At 45.7% G+C, this 23107-nt stretch overlaps 1 protein-coding gene across 11 annotated transcripts in view; it reads left to right on the top strand.

Moving 5' to 3' along the window:
* The first annotated feature begins 2828 nt into the window (after positions 1-2828).
* Positions 2829-23107, top strand: part of TACC2 (transforming acidic coiled-coil containing protein 2) — a 199772-nt gene continuing 179493 nt past the window's right edge. For 8 of the 11 annotated variants that reach the window (XM_080911981.1, XM_080911976.1, XM_080911979.1 and 5 more), the window contains exons 1-2: positions 18220-18350; positions 19526-19666. The gene's annotated coding sequence lies outside the window, so the exon portion shown is untranslated. Of the gene's footprint in view, positions 2895-13742; positions 13819-18219; positions 18351-19525; positions 19667-23107 lie in introns of those variants that run through there. The other 3 variants (XM_080911975.1, XM_080911974.1, XM_080911977.1) reach the window with 3 other exon arrangements.

The following is a 23107-nucleotide window of genomic DNA, read 5'->3' as shown; positions in this document are numbered from 1 at the left end:
AGTCTAAGTGCTAAGAGTCAGTCTCCCCCGTTGATGGAAGCCTGGCAGGAAGAATTGAAAACAGATGAGTTTGTTCCTTTGCGGATCTACTTTTAGGCCTACAGTGTGAGTTCGGCAAGCACTCCTCTCTGCATTTGCTGAGTCTCCAATACCTACAGCTCAAAAGGATCCTTTGGTCACCATAGTACATTCTGGACCCCTTTGGACAAGTGTTTTATTTTGTTTTTTTTTTTGTTTTCTGTAAGTATTTAGGAGTTGTGGTGGACAAAAGGTGGCCATGAATTTCTTTATAATTCATGTTCTGTCACTGTTGGTCAGTGTCTAGACCATGTGCTTCCAGGTTCTTGGAATTGGAATAAAGGCAAAGTAACAAAGAAACTGTTCAAAAGCAAAGGGTTACTACGGGTCAGAAACACACTCTAACCTTGCAGAGGCTTCCCAAGAGGATATAGAAGCCCAGGTTAATGTTTGGAGCTTCCTTGTATAAGATTCAAAAGAAGGAGGGGCCAGTTGCTAAGAGGCTTAGTTCTTGGACAGGCTTGGGTTATAACATTAAACTATTTTGTTTTTAGGATTTACTTATTTATGCATATGATACACTGTTGCTGTCTTCAGACACCCGGAAAAGGGCATCAGATCCCATTACAGATGGCTGTGAGCTACCATGTGGTTGCTGGGAATTGAACTCAGGACCTCTGGAAAAGCAGTCAGTGCTCTTAACCACTGAGCCATTTCTCCAGCCCTGGGTTACATAACCTTTTCTCTATTGTACACCTGCTTCTTGTGATGCATCTGATTAATTGTATGTACTCCCATTTATGCATAAGCATCAGTGGTATCTAGAAGATTCCTCCCAAAGATTTGCTCAGAGGATGCAGTTTGCCTCGTTGCCCAGGGACTCAAAACCATTCGAAGCCAGATCTACTCCCTCTTACTCATCAACATATCCAGCAATATATTTGAGTAGAAATTGTCTAGGAAAAGGAAGTCATTGATTGTTGTCAGGGGCCTCAAAAGTGTTCCATTGCTTGGAGTGGGAGCAGCGCACAGCTCGATGCAAGTGAGGGTCTGATGTTGCCCAAAGCATTGCTAGAAGAGGGGTATGGCAGCCCGAGCTAAACAGAGCTGCAGATTGTGAAGCTACTCCCTGCAATTGCTTGGCTCACCATGCCAGTCTCTGGATCTAGACTTTAAGAGTATGACAGCTTCTCCACGGTCTGCAAGCCACTGTGGACCTCCAGCCCAACTAGGCATAGGAGGATATTGGTTTGGACTGAGCTCCCGCACTAGGATTACGAGACCAGAACAAAATGGAGTTACTCATGCTAAAGCACCACATCAGCAGGATGGAAGCAAGCTGTTTAACTGACCCTAGAAAGCAGGAGGTCCAGAGATAACAGCCAAATTCCCACGCAGGTCAATACTGCAGCATGTTATAAGGTTTTCTCTCTTTCAAAACAAGAAAGCCAGAGTAGTCAGTTGTCTTCTGTGCCTCTCCTGTTCTGCCTTTCATGAAAAGTAGCTTTTTTTTTTAAAGATGTTTTTATTTATTATTATATATGAGTACACTGTAGCTGTCTTCAGACACACCAGAAGAGGGCATCATATCTCATTACAGATGGTTGTGAGCCACCATGTGGTTGCTGGGATTTGAACTCAGGACCTCTGGAAGAGCAGTCAGTGCTCTTAACCACTGAGCCATCTCTCCAGCCCAAAAAGTAGCTTTATGTAAGTCTGTGCTCTCGTTTCATTCCTCTTGCGATAAGACATACTAACAAAAAGCCGTTTAGGGAAAACAGGGTTTACTTACAGTTCTAAGTTCACCTCCATTACCATGGGGAAGTCAAGACAGGAATGGCATCTTGTCTGGTTGGGTCCCTTCTACCTTGATGTCACCCCAGTTCTAGGCTGAGCCTCATTTGTCCTGCTTGCTTCTGTGACCAGACTGCAACCCACTTCCCGTGTTCACACACACAGAGAAGCCGCCTAAAAACAGTTGGCCTCTCCAGTTTGTAATGTTATTGTGCCTACAAATTCTTTCTTCTCCTTCTCCTCCTTCTCCTTCTTCCTCTTCTTCTTCCTATTCTTCTTCTTCTTAAGTCTGGGCATGGGAAGCTGAGGCAGAAGAATCACCTAAGATCAAGGACAGCCCTGCCCTCCTTTCTTTTGCACCAGTGACAAGTGTTCTAGACACCTTTCCTCTCCTTACATGTGTCACTTACGAACTGGAGAATTTTCAGTGTTGGCCCAGTGAGATCTCCGTCTCCTTTTTGAGTTTGCCATTGCCTGGTCACTCTGTTAAGGAGTGATGGAATTGTAGGCAGCTGGCTCGGAATTGGTGCACTCCTCATCCCTTTCCCAAGGAAGCCTACTGGCTTTTGTAAGGACCACATGATATCCGTAAGGTCAGTAGACGCAGACAAGGACCTGTCTGATTTACTAGAAACACTTCTCATTTCCTTGCATGGTATTTAAAGGTTGCTTTGTTTTGCAAAGGAGCTGTCTCTCCCTCAATGTGGTACCATTCCAGGTAGACACAACTTCAGTCTGTGGCCGGAGACGTTAACAATCCCAGGTGAACTTGGAGGGAAACGGAGAGGAGGCAGCTAGCAGCACCCGCAAGCTCCTTCCTTGCTCCTCATTATCCTTCTCACTCTCCACTCCTCTCCCGGGCTGCAAGAGCCTCCTGGAAAGCTGCCTTCTGGCCCGGGTCAGATTGCTTACACACCGCTGCCTCTCAAGCCAGTGTTCCCAACCTTAAGCCAGTGCACATTTATAGAACAATTCCATGTGATCCTGAGGAAGGCAGACCACAGCCAGAGGACAGTGCTTCGATGTGACCTCAGAGAGAGGCCTCTTACCCCCTACTTCTCTCCACACTAAGAGGACATTAGGTAAGTGAGTCTCAGAACCATGGCTTCCTTCCTTTGATGTATGTATGCATGCTGGTAACCTGGTTTGGCTACTGGGGTTAGAGGGTTTCACAATTTTCTCCTTATAAAGTGAAATTCAAAGCACATCTGTGCTTCCCTCCTCCCACATAGCCTCTTAATCCAAATGAGCTGCCTTTTTTCAATCCTTTCTAATATATTACTGGTTACTTTGGGTAGAACACAAATCCCTGAATCTGGACTGTGGTCCCCTCCGTTTATAAAATGAGAGATTGGGGCAGTAGATCACTACAGTAATTTCTCATGGGTTCTGAGGTTCTGGCCTTTCCAAGAGTTGTTGGTTGTGCAGAATAATCACTTGAGAGCCCCTAAGACAGAGGGGAACTATTATTTTAAAATTCATCTTGCTGTCGGCCTTGAGGTAGCTGGAAATACATTTCTGTCAACCTTTATTAGTAGCTTTTCAGACCTTTTGTTGATACTGTGGCTGCCAACTCCATGAGCTGCCATCTGGTCTCCACAGGCTGCAGTTCTGAGTTTAACTCAATATCACTTACAGGTCAAAATTATCAGGTCAAAGCTGGAATTAGGCAAAAATCACTTCAGTTACTCAAAGGTGTGTGTGTGTGTCTATGTACTGTTTTTTTTTTTTTTTTTTTTAAACCATGTTCCCCAAACCATAAGGGCAGTGAGACTGAAATTCCTTACCCAGATTTCATCACCTATGAACTATCATGGAATACCAGCACCTACCCTTTGCACAGAGGGCTGAACTCAGACAGGCGTGGCTCAGCTGGAAGAGTATTTCCTAGCACACATGGAGCCCTTGCTTTAATCCCCAGCACCTGGCCAATGACGCCTAAGCTAGGAGTGGCAGGTAAAAGGATTAACACCCGAGTCAGGAGAATCCGAAGTTCAAGATCCTCCTCTCCTTTTACATAGGTTTCAAGAACAGCCTGTGCTACCTAAGACCTGGTCAAAAGAATAATAGTATTTCTAGGTTTAGTTGCTGTTTGCTTTCAAGTCAGCCCACTGTCCTTTGTGTATTTGGGATTCTTTGCTCAGGTCTGGCAAGAGCCCTGTTGGCTTCTCTTACCTCCTTCATGTAAAACTAGGTTTAGAGGAAAACTTCTCGGGTAGTTTTGCTGTAAATGTGGTCCTGGGTTTCCGGTTTTGCATCCCTTTGCTCTGCAAGTATCAGACCGGACTTAGGCAATTTGAAAAGATCCCTGCTGCCATTGTCCAAGAATTCTACTTGCTGGACAGAAGTAGCTTCTGCGTTGGCCCTGATGGGGATCTTGCCTAACTGAAGAAGAACAGAAAGGAGACGATGGAAGGGGTGTGGTGGGGGCCTTCGTCCAGGAGGTTTAGAAACTGGTTGCATGTGAAAAAGAGAAATTAAGCAAAGAATGAACAGTAGCCAGACATCTATCCCTTCTTTCCACTTAGTACACTCAAGGGTGCCAGTCTTTGATATTCTTAACTAGAAATGCTGTGGTTGTGTGCCACACAGGCATAAGCTCCACCCACACAGATCTCCTGTTCTAATGGATGAGGCAGATACAAAGGTGAACATCACCATGAGGTACAGAGTTATGATGGTCCCAGGCTGTGTGACTGTAAGAATGAGTCTTTAAGTAGACATGGAAAGGCAAAACACAGGGACTGGCTTAGGGGGAAAGATGGGGAGTTTACTTTTGACTAGATTAGTCTGCTGCAGTCATTAAGCAGAGATACCCAGTAGGGAGGGAGAGTTAAGAGGGTAGAAGTGAGAAGTCCATGGGAGACGGTGGACTCCGTGAGGAACAGACCAAGCTGGACAGTCTGGTCCCAGTTCTCAGGAGACAGCTTTCTTGGGAGAGTGGGACGAACATGGAAAGAGCAGGACTGAGCAGCGCTTTAGGTAAAGGCTTAAGGGGAAGGGACTGGAAGAGGGAGGAAAAGCCGACAGAGGCCTGTGCTGTGCAGGCACTGAGGGGGGTCTGGGATAAGGTCAAGAGAATGTGTTGTACCTGCAGCAGTTTTCATATCGGCCTCCCCACTAGTGACGGCTTCCTTTAGCTCTGAGGGAGACCAGTCTCAGCGGGGCTCTTAGTTCGGCCCTCCTTAATTTCAGTAAGTATAAGGGGAGGTTCTCCTTCTCTGATATTTACCCTTTATTACTAGGGGACTCTTTAGTTGTCTTTCAGGGATCCCATCAGCTATACAGAGAGAATATCTGATTGAGCCATTTTGAGCCAGAATCTAGTCCTGGTACAATAGTAGTAGTATCCAGAGATGGGTATATGTCACTGTCCAAAGCTACTCAACCAATAAGCGGTGGAAAGGGTGTTGAGTGAGTTCAGAATAAAGCACAAAAACAAGCCTGTAGACATGGCTGTTCAAGTGTGTGGCTCACGGCAGTAGAGCTGAAAGCTGGGTAAAAGCTTGTCATTGGTGTCTTCTGTAGGTCTCTGACAGTCCACTGGGACTCTGAGCCCTTGGGTAACTCATCTGTGTTCAAAGGCAGCATTTTGATACTCCTAGCCTGAAGAGGCACATTTGCCCCTGTGTTTTAATCCGGCGAGACGCCTGTGTATAGCAGGAGAGAGTCAAGATCACTGTACTTGCCAGTGTTCCACGAATGTTATTAATGTGGGTGTTTAAAATTGACACCGTGGAGAGAGGCTGTGATGTGTGAAGGCTCCGAGTTTGTGACCTAAAAAGGGGAAATTCTCTCTCCACTCAAGTCAGGGAACAGTGGCGGCAGAGCTCTGTGCCAAAACTGGTGCCAGAGAATGGTGAAGAGGTTAAACCCAGCAACGAGAGCCACACAGAGGTCGGTGGTCAGCAGGCAAGCCCTGCATCTGTACAAAGTTCAGGAGTGAGAGATAGACCCCGTGCCTTGGTGTTCAAGGCATTAAAAAATATATCCTGATTTTCCCGGAGACTGGCTTTTCCCAGAGTAACCACCTTTATTCTTCCCAGAATCAAACTGCAAGACTTGGCCGGTGAATTCTGGTATCTCAAAAAAGCAAAAGAGAAACACAAAACAAAAACCACGCAACATAGCATTTCTAGGGTTAGTTGCTGCTTTTAATCCAGCCCACCGTCCTTTGTATTTGGGGTTTTGTGTTCACGGCTGGTAGGACCCTGCAGTTCCCCTCACCGTCTTCATGTATGGCTAGGTTTAGAGGAAAACTCAGCTAGTTTTGCTGTAAATGTGGTCCTAGGTTTCCGGTTTTGCATCCCATTGCTCTGTATGTATGAGATGGGACTTAGGCAGTTTGAAAAGATTCCTGCTGCCATTGTCTCTGAGAACTGTACTCGAGGGATAGGAGTAGCTTCTACATTGGCTCTGATGAGGATGTTGCCCAAGTGAAAGAAAGAAAAAGGGAGGAGACATGGAAGGGATTTGAGGAGGTGAGGCTGGAGACTTGTTGAGAATGAAGAAGCAAATGGGGTGATAGGAGCTTGAAAAGCATAAGAGTCTGTGAAATCAGACCGGTCATAAGTGCAACACAGTTTTTCATTTCGAGGGGACATAACTTTAATACTTTCTTTTTATTGTTTATTTTATGTATATAAGTACACTGTCACTGTCTTCAGACACAGCAGAAGAAGGCATCGGATCCCATTACAGATGGTTGTGAGCTACCATGTGGTTGCTGGGATTTGAACTCAGGACCTGTGAAAGAGCAGTCGATGCTTTTTAACCACTGAGCCATCTCTCCAGCCCCCGGGATGTTACTTTATAAATGGACCTGTGAACATGAAAAAGAAAATGTGGTTCTAGCTGAGCACGGTGCCACATGCAGTCAGCCCAGCACTCTGGAGCCAGAGGTGGGAATCGTTAGTTGGAGGTCAGATGTGCACCGTAATACCCCATTTCCAAAGCAAACAACATGACAATGACAACAAAAATCACAACAAATATGGCTCTAGTTTAACTTTTTGTCATTCAGAAAACAATTCCTAAGTATGCTTCTGCTGAGATGGGTAGTGTGTAGTGCGGTGTGATTGACCGTGAGGCTGTGCATATTATTTCGTAGCAAACAGAAGAAACAACTATGCCTTGAATTTTGATCTGTCATAAGACCACAGTGTCAAGTGTCCTAGTCCTCTGAATAGTGTCTGGTTGTAATGTGCTTGCATTGCCCTGGGAACATTCACGACAAACTGTTGCTGAAGTTGATTAATCTGCTCTACTCACAGCAGCAGCAGCAGCAACAGCAGCATTACTGCTCCAATGCTCTGGGTTCTCAAATGAAAGACACATACTCACACACACACACACACACACACACACACACACACATACACACACACATACTCACACACACACACATACTCACACACACATACATACACATACTCACACACATACACACACACATACTCACACACACACATACACATACTCACACACACACACATAATCACACACACACACATACACACACACACAATCACACACATACACATACTCACACACACACATACTCACACACACACACACATACTCACACACACATACACACACACATACTCACACACACATACACATACTCACACACACACACATAATCACACACATACACATACACACACACACAATCACACACATACACATACTCACACACACACACATACTCACACACACACAAAAACACACACAGACACTCACACACACACACTCACACACACACACACACACACACACATACACACACACACACACATACACACACACACACACACACACACACACACACATTTTAATATGCCTTAACAGCTCAGTGGCTAGGCCAGTTCTAAACTTCCAAGTTGCTAACACCTCCCCTCTAATACTCCTGAATTATTTCTACTAAAATCTATATTCCATCTTTGCTACCCCAGACCCAGGCCTGCAGCCTTCCTGGTCCCCGATCCCAACCCTTACATGTTGGCAGGCTCTCTGTCTCTCTGTCGGACATTTCTCAGGCCTGGGCCTCCTTCCTCTCCTGCCAACAGTGATTCCCCTTCTTCCTCAGTCCCTTGCTAGCAAATTCTAAAGTCCTGCCTCTGTCTCTCTGCCCCAACCATTGGCTGCCAGCAACTTTATTTACCAATCAAAGCCAACTGGGGCCAGGGGCCCTCAGTGTCTTACACGCAGACACAGACATGTGGGTTTCCATATAACTTTTCGAGCCGAATTAACACAAGTAGCATTAGAACTAATCCACGACAACAGACGTCTGTCAGGAGCACTTCTCCTTCCCCAGCCTCTCCTTCCCCAGCTCCTGCCTGCTTCACTGCCTCGGGATTTTCTAATTTTTGCAAGCATCTTTTCATTTAGCATAAAGAGATTCAGCTGATCTTGGTATCGTGGTCTACAGATACCAGCCAGAGAGATGCAGTTGAGGAAGAGATGATGCATGCCCAGGGGCTATGACTGGCAGCATAGCTTCTTTCAGATGGATAGGTATGAGAACAAGAAAAATCAAAGAGATACCCTTAGCAGATGCATTCACAGATGGAAAGAACAGTCCTCAGGTCTGAGTTCTGGAGTGGGTCATGGTCAGACACATTATCTCAAACCCACATATATGGGAGGAGGGCCGAGCTAGAGCTTGGGATACAATACTTAAACTTCTAGTTCACTGGAAGCCATGGTTCCCCTGCCTCAAGTACAACAGAGAAGTTCACTTTAGAAAATACAGATATGTCAGGCTTGGTGATGCATACCTCTCACCAAAGTGCTCGGGAAACAGAGGCAGGAGGATCATTCAGGTTCAAGGCAAATCTGATCTACCTTGTGAGTTCCAAGCCAGCCAAAGCTACATAGTGAGACCTTGTCTTAAAGGAGGGTTGGGGAATGGAGACATGGCTCAGCTACTAAGGACACTGGCTGCTCTTCTAGAGGACCTGGGTTTGATTCTCAGCACCCACATCATGGTGTTCTTGGTGGCTGAGGTCCCAGAGCAGGGCAAGATTTTTTTTCTGCAAAAGAGGAAACATACATTGTTATGGCAAAAAGGGCAGTCGGCCCTCTAGTTCCCTGCCTGTCCAGTTCAGGTAGGGTCCTGGCAGCAGCTGAGAAGAAAAGGCAGTTCTTTGTCCAGTGATCAGTGTTGGCAAATCTGCAGCAGGTTTGGAGTGGGGTCTGCTGGTGTCCAGTTTTCTTAGAGGTGGCCAGAAGCTGGTGTCTGTCACAGGAGGCCTTCAGTCCTTTTCCTGTTCCTCCCTTCCAGTAAACACTCAGATGCCACACTCGGCAGATCTCTCCAAAGCTCTAGCCCTTTATGTTCTTTGTTAAAATACTAGATTTTGAATGTTATTTGATTATCATATATAAACTAACCTTAATTTTCAGTTGTTTGTTCTAGTCCCCACTTTGATAAGTTATATAGAAGACTAAAGTTGATCCCTGAAAGTGAGACTTACATTTGGACTTGGCAGGACCACAAACAGAATTCTGAGCATGGTCAAGAGTTTGTTGGTTTGTAAGGTCTAACATGTTCAAGAGTTTGTTAGTTTGACAGTCACTTGCACACCTTAGTTATCTTTTGACACTTTATAGCAGGTTAGTAGCTTTTATAAGAGAAGGGTTTTCTAATTTTATCCCTGTTAAGTTTGAGACTTAAAATTTATACTTTTGAATTGAAGATTGTTTAGTATCAGCATAAACTTTAAACCATAAACACAGCCATGGAGAGCCTGGGAACCTCAGGGTCCTGATCCTTTCATGTATACCAGTATAAAATATCACAGTTTCTTCCACTATGCATTGTTCCCAAAAAGCTAAAGCTTAACAAACTTAGCAAAGACAGCGTCTTTAGATGTACATGTTTAAGTGAGTTTCTATTAGCCTAGGTAGACCTTTATAACCCTAGGAATTCATAAACCTTATCTATCAAACATGTGTTGTTAGTAAGTTCTATTTTCATAAGCGAGAGTTGAATCTAAGTTATATACATTGTATGCAGCAAATTTATTTTAGTATGGTATCAAATTAAGATTACCCATACGTAGAATTCTGATTTTGTTTCATTTTGTTTTCAAGACAGGGTTTCTCTGACAAGGACCTTACTGTCCTGGAACTCGCCCTATAGACCAGACTGGCCTCAAACTCGCAGAGATCTGCTGGCCTCTTCCCCACACCCCCCCCCCCCCCGCCCACCCTTGGCTCTATACATAGATTTTTAACTATCAGCCTGTTATAAGTTTCAAGACAATCTTTTCTGTTACAGACTTTAGAGATTTTTTTTTAAGCCACAGTCTCAATATTTTTATAGAACCTAAGATAAGGAAAATTTACACTTCAACCAAGGTTGATAGTAAACAAAATAAAGGGAAAGGAGGTGGTATTCAGAGAGTTAAGCAATGTAAACAGTACTTTTGTCACTGTCACTTGTTATCTCTAGTGGAATAGTTTTCTTCTGGGCTGTTCTCAAGCACATAGTGTCTTTTCCTGGAATGTTCAACTTTGTCCTCCTTTCTCCTTGTCACATAGTCAGGTGGCCAGCCCGACACCCAGGAAAAAGACTTTGGAGAAAACTTTTAACTAAACACACTTGGGTCTAGAACAGGCATGTCGTTCTCCTCTTCAGAGCCAGCTCTTAACAGAGAAGAATGGCAAGTGTCAATATTTCTACATTATCTATACCAGAAAGACACTTGAATTTCTGACAAACTGAGCCTCACTGATCGAAGGGAATGACAGGAGCTGAGAGCAAAGAAGACTTAGAAGACATGTTTTTAGAACAAGGAGTAAAGAAAGCTTAGAAATAAGGGGTTTGGAGACTGTTTGCTTGTGAGGTGTCAGTTGTCACAGTCTTTGAAAATTTTAGAAATCAAGTTTGCCATTTTTCTGGCCACTGAGACTAATTTATCTGGTTTGTACTGATAGCAAGCCACCTGCAGTAAGACAGCTAAGCTTAACAGAGAGTGAGTCTATGGAAAGAAAGAGACGAGAGAAGGTAGGTGAGGAGCCAGTGAGTCTAGTAACAGCCTGTGCTTAGCTCAGACTCCATAAGAGAGACAGAGAAAGCTCCAGGAGGGAATGAGACACAGAAGGTGGAGCGGAGGCATCCTAAAAAGGGTGAAGCAAAGATTTCCAAGAGCTAGGTGGGGTCGGAGAGGCTTAGAAAAGGGGCTGTAAGTATGAATCTTGCAGAGGGAAGAGTTTAGTGGTTTAAGACTGGTAGCACAGGGAGGGAGGGGGAAGGGGAGTACTGCAAGACAGCCACAATCTGAGGACAAACCCAAGGGATCAAGACTTGATGCCCAGAATCAGTGGTGGAGGGGCATCCTGTTCCATGTGATGGGGTGCCCACAAGGGCATACAAAGGCTGCCAGGCTTACCGGAACAACTTTCGTAGCAGGCCCCACAGAGGAGGAGAAAGAGGAGAGAAGGGAGCAGGCAGCTTTGAGAGGAGACATCAGTGGGTAGAATGGGTGGGGGAGAGAAACAGCTGAAGACACAGACTCTAAAATTTGGAGTCAGATATGGTGGGTGACAGGCCACCAGAGGTAAACAATCTATCCATAAGCTGAGATGGGAGATGGCAGTTTTGTTTAAGTTTAAAAGGACTGTGTCCCAAAGTGGGATCCAGGCGTCCCTTCCAGGTTTCAAATGTGTAAGTATGTTTAGTAAGAAACCACTTAACAAAGCCACTCCTTGGGTACAAAGCAGTTTATTTAAAAACAAACAAACCTAGCCTGCCAGGCTGCCTTGAGCAGCAGTTGCAAAAACTCATTGGATTTCCTATGGGTACATGGCAAAGAAAAGCTGCTCAAACCGTGAACAGCCAGGAGGTTAGTGTGAGGAGATTTTCAGACAGATGAGGCGCTGACAGTTTCAGTTAGAGCATTCAGCCAGCCTGCAAGGACTTCAGAGAAATGGTTTAGGCTTCTGTTTCCCAGAAAAACCCAGTTCAGATATGGGTGAAGCCATTGCTCTGAAACATTTTCCTCAGCACTGCCATTCTGGGCCAACTTTGTGAACTAACAATGTGGAGCAAGCCAGAAAGTGTTCCTTAATGGCCTGTTAGAGCTATCCCTCTAACCCTTGACTGTTCTAGAAACTGGTTCAGCTGTCACTTTGCTTACGTGTAGATATGAACTATGTACACATATACATATGTACGCATATATAAAGCATTCCTGTTGCTTGTTTTTCTCTCAGGTATACAGGGCTACCTATATTCCTCTTCTGTTTGCCCAACTTACTGTCTTCCTTTCTCCCTGACCCTTTTTATCTACTTCTGTGTAACCCTTCATTTCCTCCATGTCCTCATGTTCTTCAATTATCTTTATTAAATTTGTATTTGAATTTATTCCCCCTCCGGTATCTCGAGATCTATTTATTTTCAGATTTGTCTTTTTTTTTTTTTTTCTCTATTTTTTCCTGCATTTAATCAATACTCTTTGATCCTGCCTAATCATGGTTCCTTTCTTCCTTTCCTTATTCTCTCTCAATCATTTCTGAGCCTTGTTCTCTTACAGTTAGTTGTAAGCTTTTAATTGTCGATTTTCTTTCTAGTATAGCTTTGTTCATTTCTATTTGCACTGTTAAGTTTCTTATCCGAGGTACTTTACATATATTCAAATGTTTGAGAGTACTGGCTTACAGTGTCTTCCTACTTCATGGCTGTTTTTTTTTTTTAAGTGATGTATGTCTCCTGACTTTCTTTTCACTGGCTCTGCATGGATTTGCTGGCAGTTCTGTGCATCTTTGTCAGGCTGAGCCATCTCCAGATTCCTGGTTGTCAGTCCTGGCTCTGACTCCACCTGAGAGGCCATGTGTTCTGTGATCAGATTCCAAGAAGGTTTTCTAGGCCTCTGACTCTGTGTTTTTGGTTTTTGTTTTGTTTTGTTTGTTTTTCCTTTTGGGGAGCTCAGAATGCTCTTTTCAACACATGGGGTGCTTCTGTTTCTGCTTTTTCCTCCCTCAAAGTCTATGCATTTTGAGGACGGCCTTTAACCCCCTGTAAGTCTGCTGTGTTTGAAACCCCTCCCTCTTAATCCTCCTCTGGCCATTTTAAAGGCTCTGACATGAATTCTAGTTCAACCTGGGCTCCATTAATACCTGCTTCTGCTTTCCTACAACTATCTGGGATGTAAGTCAGCCTGTTGCTTATAAACATTCACAGAAGTGTGGAAGCCAAAACTTGACAAAATGTGCTAGGGTTTTCTCACTAAGCTCTATTCACAGCTTTTTGTTTGTTTTAAGCTTTTTAATTTATTTCATGTATGTAAGTACACTGTCGCTATCCTCAGACACACCAGAAGAGGGCATTAGCCACCAGGTGGTTGCTGGGAATTGAATTCAGGACCTCTGGAAGAGCAGTCAGTGTTCTTAATCGCTGAGCCATCTCTCCAGCCCTATTCATAGTTGTTTTGGAGAGTGCTGTCTTTCTTTGGTTTTTATTCTTGTGAAAAGATGCCATGTCCAAGGCAACTCTTATAAAGGGCAACACTTCACTGGTGCTGGCTTACAGTTTCAGAGGCTCAGTGTCACCATGGTGGGAAGCATGGCAGCACGCAGGCTGATTTTATGCTAGAGGAGCTAAGAGTTCTACATCTTGATCAGAAAGCAGCCTGGAGGCTCTTCTCCATATTAGGTGGAGCTTGAGCATAGGAGGAGACCTGAAAGCCCACCCCCACTATGATATGCACATCCTCCAACAAGGCCACACCCACTCCAACAAGGACACACCTCTTAATAGTGCCACTCCCCATGGGCCAAACATTCAAACACATAAGTCTGTGAGGGCCACACGTATTCAGACCACCACAAGTCCTTACTTTACCCTTGTCTTTGCATTCCCCGAAGAAAGGGAGACATGTTTTGTGTGTATACACTCCTCATTTGTTTTCACCACACAGGGAAGGAGTTTTGGAGTCGGAGAGCTCAGGTGCTTCCCATATATCCCCTCTTCCTGGAAAGCTAATACCAGAGCAGGTACGTGTTCTGTCCAGGGTAGGAGTGAGCGAGGGGATTGTATAGTTTAGCCAAACAGTTCTTACCAAACTCTGTTGACGTCAGACCTTTAGATTGTGTTAGATTGGATAGGCAGAGTAGCATCTGAGTGAGGTGGGAATGAAAGAGAGCAGCAGGTGTCCCCAGAGGCAGAACTGTCCTCTAATCATAATAACTAAAGGCCACAGTCCCACTGCACAAAGGAGAATGTGATCTCGTGATGTGTGGGGCCTTGGATTTTTGTAAGATGGAAAAGAGGGAAGTTTGGGGACAGAGTCCAGCTGCAGGTCAGCCCCCTTAAAGTCACGACATGGCAGATATTCGCCATTTTACTTTCCTCAGTCCACTTCAGGCTTTTCAGTTAACCTCTGAGGTTATGTAATGATTGGATTTCTTGCTGACCTTTAAAAAGTGATGCACATGGGAGTTTTGTCTACATGTGGTATCTATGTGCCACTTGTGTGCCCCGTTCTGTGACAGCCAGACAAGGGTGTCAGGTCTCCTGAAACTGGAGTCAGAGATGGGGGTGAGTGGCTGTGTGGGTGCTGGGAATTGGATCTGAGTCCTTTGCGAGAGCAGGAAGCACTCTTCACTGCTGTGGGTGGCTCACAACTCCAGCTCTAGGGGGCCGATACTTCTGACCTTGAAGGGTACCCACACTCATGTGCACATACTACAGAAATACACTGATTTTAAAAATAATTTAAAATCCCTTTAAAAACAAGGTGCTACTTTCTATTTAAATAGTAACTGTAAAGTCTGATAACTGTATTACAAAGTCCTACAATGCCATACGGAGGGCAGATGTCTTCAGTTTCCCGGTTGGGCCTGAACAGATGTCTTGTTAGTACGGATACCTTTGGCTGGATTGTAATTGGCACTGGTGCCATCCCTCCTTCACTTAAGATCCCTGTCATGTGGTTTGCCCTGGAGGAGCCTCTACCCTCACTCTATCCTGCCTCCACCTTCCCCTTAGCCCACAGTTTCCAATTACATTGATACTGCATTTGATTTCCAAATGTGACAGCACAGTTCAGCTTTTGGATCCAATCTGGTGTCTGAACGTTTTGTGGGTCACTACAGCTTGCTTTCATAAGCCGTCTGATTTCTGCTAATCTCCTCTGCAGAGAGGGATGCATGGAAATTGTGAATAAGAGAACCACATCCTGGAACGTGTCCTCACAGACCTCCCTAGCAGGAACAGAAACCCTCTACCGCAAATCCAGATGTAGGTTCACATTTTTCCTCGGGAGCGCAGGGGCTCTGGACAGTTAATATCACATTTGTCATTCCAGGACAGGATCCTCAGAGCCTTGTCCCCAGAGTCTGGCATAGACTAGCACTAGTGGCCATCAGGCAAAGTCCTTGCTTGTCATTTACTGAGAGACCCATCACTTAGACCTCCCTTGCACAGCATACTTTGACATCAGTTGCACAGGTCTTCCCAGGGCCAACCAGGGCTGGGTACAGGCAGCTGAGACAGGCAGTTAATGGGACCTGTGGTGAAATCCGATTGGCTATATAGCAAACTACCCCAAAGCTTGGTGGTCTGAAACAAGAGAGACTTCTTTAGCTTTTGTTCTCTTTTTAGTTGGGGCCAGCTGCTTTTCTGGGTGGCTCTCGTGGTTTCTGTTGGGATTCCTCATATGTCTGTGGTCAACTATGGGCTGGCTAGCAGTCAGCTACCACGAATCAGTCCTAGACACAGAGGGACATGCTGGCTCAGTGTAATCTCAGAACGAGGCAAATGTAAGTTGGGCCTATAACCTAGTTAGGATGGTGTAGCATAAATTCAGTGAGATTGTTTTGTTAGTCTTCAGGCTCCACCACTGGCTGCTGCCCGCACATGCCCAGTGATATCATCACGGTTCAGAGAGCTCTGGGGGAGTACTTTGCACAATCCTGGTGGGATCTAGATATGGAACGATTAAAATACATCCCTAAAGGTCCAAAGTGATCTTCTCCAGATAGGATGTCTACTCCATCGGGAGGTAGGGAGCGTCCCACTACTAGCAATATCCAAATGGTGCAAGAGTCTATAAGGAACACAGATTCTGCTTTAAAGGGTCATAACTTGATAGACAGCAGTACCCAAAGTACCTGAACGTCTATCCCCACAGAATGGCAGCTGACAGGCTGGACCATCAAGACCTACTTCAAACATTCTGTCATAGTATGTGGGTCCATATTCCACCTCACCACAGGGGTGCTGGGACACTGCTTGGGGAGACTAAACACAGGGCCGCTTTGTTACATTCCTTTCTCCACCACCACCATCGGTGACAGCTCAGAAAGAGAAGCTTACTGGATAAACCCTCCAGGCCTATCTAGAAACCTCCTTAGCATGGGAAATTCTGGGCTCGATGCTATGTGACCAAATGTTACGGTCCTTTCATTGGGGTGTCATGGCCACATGCTCCAGGACAGGAACCAGGTTGGGAGAAGATTCAAATGCCTACTGTTCTCAATTATGAGAATTATTGGGGTTCCTTAATCTGCTTGATCTTCTCAGTTGTTCTTTCCGGTGACACCATTTGAGTTTCCCCACAATAGTACCCTGTTTCCCCACTGAAATGGGATATAGGGCAGAGCTCTCCTGCCTCCAGAAGCTCTTCTTCCTGGGTTAGCCTCTGTCCTTAGTTTGGCTACAGCCTTTGCTTCCATCTCACCAAGTCCCCTGTGTCCCTGTTCTCAGGCTTAGCCTGCTCTCTGCCCCACTTCCATCCATCTACTTGGTCCTCGCCCACTAACACTGTCCACTGGAACTTGCGTCAACTCTATCCTCTGTTCACTGTTCCCTTGTCTCAACCATCCCCTTGCTTGATCTAACCACAGGCAGGTCTAGGCTCCCTCGGTATTCCCTCATCAACATCCCAGACAGAGACAAGTTACGGAGAATTAGGGATATGTCTGTAAACAGATAAATCTGGGGGAAAACATGTTCACTACAAGGTTAAAGCTTCCTTTGGTGGAAATCTTGTTATGTTATTAAGTGTTTTCAGGCTGGCCTCGAACTCACAGAGATCTAGCTGCCTCTGCCTCCTGGATGCTGAGTAAAGGTAGGTGTCACCACCATTTGGCTTGGGGGTCTTTGGTAAATACCTCATCTACTTTCAAAGGCTCTGGGAATGAAAGTAGGTATAAACATATGTATGTCTACTCATGTGTCAACTGGGTTTCTCTGTCCCTTAGACTCAACCTTACACTCAAGCTTAAGTCTGCATAGCAGACAGAACTCTGAGGTCTATCCCAAGATTATGTATTCTCAAGGGCTCATCCTCTCTGGCCTCCTGTGCCTTCCGGCTTCTGCCTCTACATACGCCAGTCACCAAGATATGAATAAAGTTCAGCTGCTGCTTCCAGTTCATCCCCCATAACCCCCGCCAAGACCAAATCAAGCAAGACAACTTGAATGTGTATGTGTATGGTGGGAGGCCGGTAACATCAAGAAGCCTGTCCCGACTGTTGCAGACATGCATGACTGGTCTGTGTGGCTAGTGTTCCTGGTGTGAACTGGCTGGTGCAAATGACACAGCCTGTGTGGAGCAAGACTTTCAGCAGCTAGTCCAGGCTGAATACTTTTCCCAGCAGGAGTGAATATGTCAGTCTTGTCTCTGATCACAGGGACCTGGGAACAAGGGTCCTAAATCCTCTTAAGCTCTAATGTAGAGAGTTTGTCTGGTACTGCTATATACTGCCTCTAAGATCTGGTTGCCCTCGATGAGTGAAGTTCCCAGGGTTGAGTCTCAGGCAGGGACTATGAGGGAGTGAGGAGGAAGAGGGGGAAGGACAGATAGATAGATCGTGAGCTCATGGCCCTGAGGGCTGGCCAGTTGGAGTAGAAAAGATCCAGGTGAAACATAGCAGGTGATATCTCAGGGTTATCAACAGGGAAGTAGGCAAAATAGCATAAAGGGTTGATGATCTGCCTGCCTCTAGTGCTTAACGCTTATTACAAATGTTATAAAGGTAAAGGTTTTGTGTCTTTTATTTGGGAACTTTATGGTTCAAGCAAGATTTTTTTTTAAAGAATAATATTTGCCACAACACTCTAATGTTCTGTGGGAATGAACTTTGGCTTTCTAAATTCTCAGTGGCCTGAGGGATGGAGGAAAGGAAAAATACAAGAAGTCCAAGGGATGGGGTGGGGTGGGGTGGGGTGTTTGTGAGGGAAGAGCTGTCATTTGACTCAGACCTCAGGGAGTAATCAGGTCCTTGGTGCTTGTGAAGGTCCCTTGACACAGTAAAAAGCAGGCAATGTCTCTTCATAAATCTCTTTGCCAGGCGACAGCTGTTTGTTTGTATTAAAATGGGAATATGATAACAGGACTATAAGTAGCTCTTTGCTTAGCTGTGAAAGGTAGAATGTCAGAGCAACCAAACTGGATCCCGGGAGAGAGAAGCTGAGTCTCCTGGCTACCTAAGGAAGAGGGCTAGCTGGTCTGTGGGACCCATGGCCTGGTGTGGGCAACTGGCCTGACCAAGCAGCTGAAGAATACCCTGACCTTCTCATGGTGAGTAATGTCATCTGGGCTTCACTTTCCCCTTGTGCACACCCAACTGCTAGGGGCTGACGGCCCGAGGTCATGCAGGCAGGACAAGGACCTCTCATCTGAACTGGCCTCTCTGCTCCTGCTGATACAGAAGCACCTTGCAGGCGTGAGTGCTGAGCCAGCTGAGACCGCCTGGAACAAGCTTCTATGAGGCTGTCCTTGATCCAAGCCCTTCATCCTGAGAGACACTGGGAGGAATCCTTGACACCTTCCAAGTCTCAGTTCTTCACAGATGAAAGGAAGTACTGGAGAAGATGACCTTCCTATTTTCCCAGCATTTCCATCTGTATCAGAAGAAACCCTCAAATTTATTAGCTGTTTGAAATGCATGCTTTCTAGCACATCAAGGAAAAAGAGAATGTTTTGAGTAAAGCAATGTAAGATGATATCTTTATGTAGAAAGGCAGGTACTAGATAAAATGAGGCCTGTCATTGGACGAGAAGGAAGGATGGGTGGGGACAAAGTTCTAGAAAGAGAGGGAGGAGCAAGAGCAAGGGGAGGAGCTGGGAGCAACATGGAGGCAAATGTAAAGATTCTTCTCCGTGCATAGATACAGGTTGTTATGAATATTCTTAAAGGATGGGAGTGTACAGGATTTTGTACTGTTTAGATGGGAAAATTATATCAGAGGTTATTGTATGGTGTCTTCTTTCATGTGGCAACTTAATTGAGTTCAAGAGAAGGTGTACTGACGAGACGCACCAAGCCCACCACAAAATTGGAATCTGTGGAACTAGGGTGGTAACAACCTGCCAAGGGAATTGTGGGTGAAAGCAGCGTAGCAAGTGCCATGCTGGAACGGCTCTCGCACTGCCCGGGTCAGATAGTTCTCTGGGGTCAGTGTGGGGCCACTGAGATAAAATAGTGCAAGTTCCATATGGCCATATGGTGCTGGAACTAGCAGTGGAGTGACTGCCCAGGTCAGAGAGAGCCAAGGACAGCTTGGAGCAGTATGTGCAGGAACTTGTCACTCTGCTTTTACAGGACAACGTAATTGATCTACTAAGATATCCACAAAGCCCAGTAGTTAACAAACAGTGCTCTCCCAGGGCAGATGGGGCTGGGAAACCTCCCTGCGCTGCTGTCCTATCATGGATGGAGTTGTTCCCACTTAGTTTCTTCATCTGTTTTCCAGTTCCCTTCTTCCCCATGCCTGCAGAGCCTGGACTCACGTCTGGAGCTGCAGCAACAATCTTCACCTGACCTACCCAAGCGAGGCCCTGCACAGCTGTTCTCTCCCACACTTCATGTCCCCGTTTATACCCTTGGCTCCTGTGTAAGTTCTATTCCTCATCACTGAGACAGAATACCTGACAAAACCAGCTGAATTTATCTTGGCGTCGGGGATATCAGTCCATCATAATGCTGAGACATGGCAGCTGAAGCCTGCACACAGCATATTCACATCTTAGTGGGTCAGAGAGCAGAGAGATGGATCTGTAACTATATGAGCATCCAACATCCAGAAGTAGCCACAGTGAGGGACCGGCCCAAGTCACTAGCCCGGCAACTATTTTAGTATGAATGGTTTGGGAAACAATTTCTGACAACAACTACTTTCTTCTCATCAGGCCTAAACTTTTCAGTCAAACATTTTTCTCCGCCAGTGCACAGGTTAGTTGGCTGTGCGTTGTTGCAAATGCGGCCTGTTTCTTCTGTTACTGATTAGTTGTATCTAAAATTCAGTTTTTCTGTTGGGGAGAAAAACTTCCTTGTATAGAGGGACTTGCCTGAAGGATCCAAAGAGACCCACTGTTAATAACCAGTCCACAGTTCATTTAATGATTTCAAGAGCTTTATAGGAGTAAAGTCATCATAGCCAGATGAGCTAGGCATTGTTATGATGCCCATTCAGGAATGACAAAACTGAGCAACAGATATCAACTTGCCAGAGTTTTCACACGAGTGAACAGTGAAACTGGTATCTGTGCTGAAGGACCCTGGCCCTAGAGTCTTCTTGAAAATGAAACCTACTGCCTTCCCAGGGAGTCTATTCTGAAAGATGAATGGACAAGCCCTTACAAACATGTGCTATCTGTCAGGGTAGAGGGTTGGCCAGTCTGTGCCATGTCTGGGCTAGAGGAAGACAGCAAAGGAAGAAGCTGATCTGCCATAACTGGTGCATATAGTGGATATCACAGAGTTGATACCAGAGTCCCATTGAAATTACGCCACTGGAAAGTGGATTAAGGCACTCTGGATGATCCTCTGCTGAACCTCTGTTTCAATACCCAGATATTTGAACACTTGGTGCCTGATAGTGCTACTGTTTGGAAGGTGTAAAACCTTCAGGAGGTTGGACCTTACTGAAGGAAGTAGGTTACCTATGGGTGAGGCCTTCCACCTGTAGGTTTGTCTGCTTCCTGATCTATCAATGCATGAGCTAGCAGCCTGCCTCAAGGTCTTGGTGCCACTGAGTTTGGGGGCGGAGCCACCCTGTGAATGACAGCCTCATGTGTGTTGCCTGCTGTAAAACTACAAGCCACAACAAAGAAATCCTTTCATGAAAGGTATTCCCGAGGTATCCTTTATCAAAGTAAGAAAAGGTGCTCAGCATGGTCTATGCATTAATTTGCTTTCTTCCACATTGACAGTGGCAGCTGTGGGTGCCTGACAGTGGCCAGGGCAGGTATCAGGTGATATCCAGCCATCACAGTCATGGTGATTGTTAGCCATGTCCAAGTGAAGTGGTAGCACCAAGAGTAGCTACAGAAGCCACCAGTAAGATAAGAAAAGTAAATGTCCAGTCAGGCCTATTCTTGTCATGACCTTAGTCGTGGGCAGTGGCTCAGGCTTGCACAGCCAAAATGCCCTCAGTTCAGTGTGGCCCATTTTCTTCCCCAAGATTCTCTTGTCTGAATATACCAGCTGTCTGCTCTCTGGAGCCATAGCTAGAGTGAGTGGGATGGAAGTGCCTTAGCCAGGAGCCAGGTGCAGTTAACAGGGGCTGAATCCCAATACCTGGTGTCCCACTCGAGGCCTTCCTGAGATAGAGTAGCCACATATATCCAAGGGGGACAAGTGAAGGTGTGACCAACGTGAATGCCCTGACCTGCTTGACAACCGGCTTATTCCATGCCAACAATGAGCACTTGGCTTTCTGGAACAACCTGTGTGTGCCAGATAATGATGGACCCGGTTGGGTAATATGAATGGTGTGGGTTTTTTTTCAACCCCGAGACGCAACGCATCAGTAAATTCTATCTTGGGATGGACCTATAGAAGCATAGGTTTCCTGTGGGCAACTAGCGTATGTTTGAGACACACTGGAGAAAGACCTCCGTGCTCAAGCCCTGAGAAGAAAGGAGCATAGAGAAGGATCAAAAAGTCTTCCCTGGAATCCCAGTTCCATTACCTTTGGCCACATTCTGACCTTAGTGAGCCTTGGTCTTTCACTTGCTAAAGAGCACTAACGGTCCTGACCACATAGATTTGCTACAAAGATAACACTGGAACCAAACACAGTATTGGGACCATGGTGAGCCCTCAGCAAGTAATAACTACTTCACTCACATTCGTAAGGTCCCCAGGTGCCTGGGGAGTTTAGCTTTCAGGGGAACTGAAGCAAGAGCAGGCCCTCTTTGTGTCTAACCTAAAATTGTTGGGTTTTAGACCTGAGTCTTTACAAGGGCAGCACATTCTTGTGTCTCTTGATTACTTTGAGCTGTCTCCTTGGCACAACCAAGAATCACCTAGACATTTTCTGTGTTCTAAATTATCTGTACCAGTTTGGCCTGTTGACATGTCTATATGAGGCTGTTACTGATTTTTGGTATTTTGTTCTGTCTTGGTTTGGTTTTGGTTTTTTGAGATGGGGTTTCTCTATGCAGCCCTTGGCTGTCCTGGAATTCACTCTGTAGACTAGGCTAACCTCCAACTCAGAGAATAGCCTGTCTCTGCCTCCCAAGTGCTGGGATTAAAGGCCTGTACCACCCCCTACTAGCTTTGTTTGGAGGCCGGAAGGCCCACCCTGAACGTGGGCAGTGCCTTTCCGTAGACAGTGGGTAGCTCAATAGAAGACTGGAGGAGCTGAGGAGAAAGCAGCAAGAATTGATGTTTCTTTCTTCTCTCTCTCTCTCTCTCTCTCTCTCTCTCTCTCTCTCTCTCTCTCTCTCTCTCTCTCTCTCTCTCTCTCTCTCTCTCTCTCTCGGCTCTCTATGGGATGTGACTCCCTGACTTGCCTTCACAGACGGAGATTAGCCTGGAATCGTAGACCAAATCAATTCTTTCTTCCCCGAAGCTGCTTTGGTCAGGGTTGTTTATCACAGCAACAGAAAAGAGAGTAAAACACAGTGTGCCGCCTAGTAGAGGAACAGGTCATGAGTCGAGGCTGGTGCTTGTTTCAGAGCAATTGCTGTAGCATAGCTCTGAGCAAGGTGCCTGGGGGCTTTTGCATGGCTTCCCTGTCTTCCCATCTTCCCAGCCTCTTCTCTGACCCTTAATCTTCCAGCATCAGGTTCAAGCTGGACCAGACAATTACCTGACTCCATTCTCCTCCCCACCCCCCAGCAAGCCCCCCCCCATCACTCCCCCTGTTCCCTCCAGTTAAATGTCTGGCACTTCACACCCTAGCAGCCACAAGCAGACCTTGTACCTGGTGACCTCTAAACTCCCAAAACAGATCCCTAATCTGTCCCACCCTAAGTCCAGCCAGTGTCTTTGCCTTCCCAAAGGTTTCTTATAATTCTTTGGTTCTGTGTTTTCTAAGTGTCTTCTA

Source organism: Micromys minutus, assembly GCF_963924665.1.
Source record: "Micromys minutus genome assembly, chromosome: 2".
NCBI lineage: Eukaryota > Metazoa > Chordata > Mammalia > Rodentia > Muridae > Micromys > Micromys minutus.
Note: the sequence above shows the minus strand (reverse complement) of the source record. Positions and strands in the feature narration are given on the sequence as shown.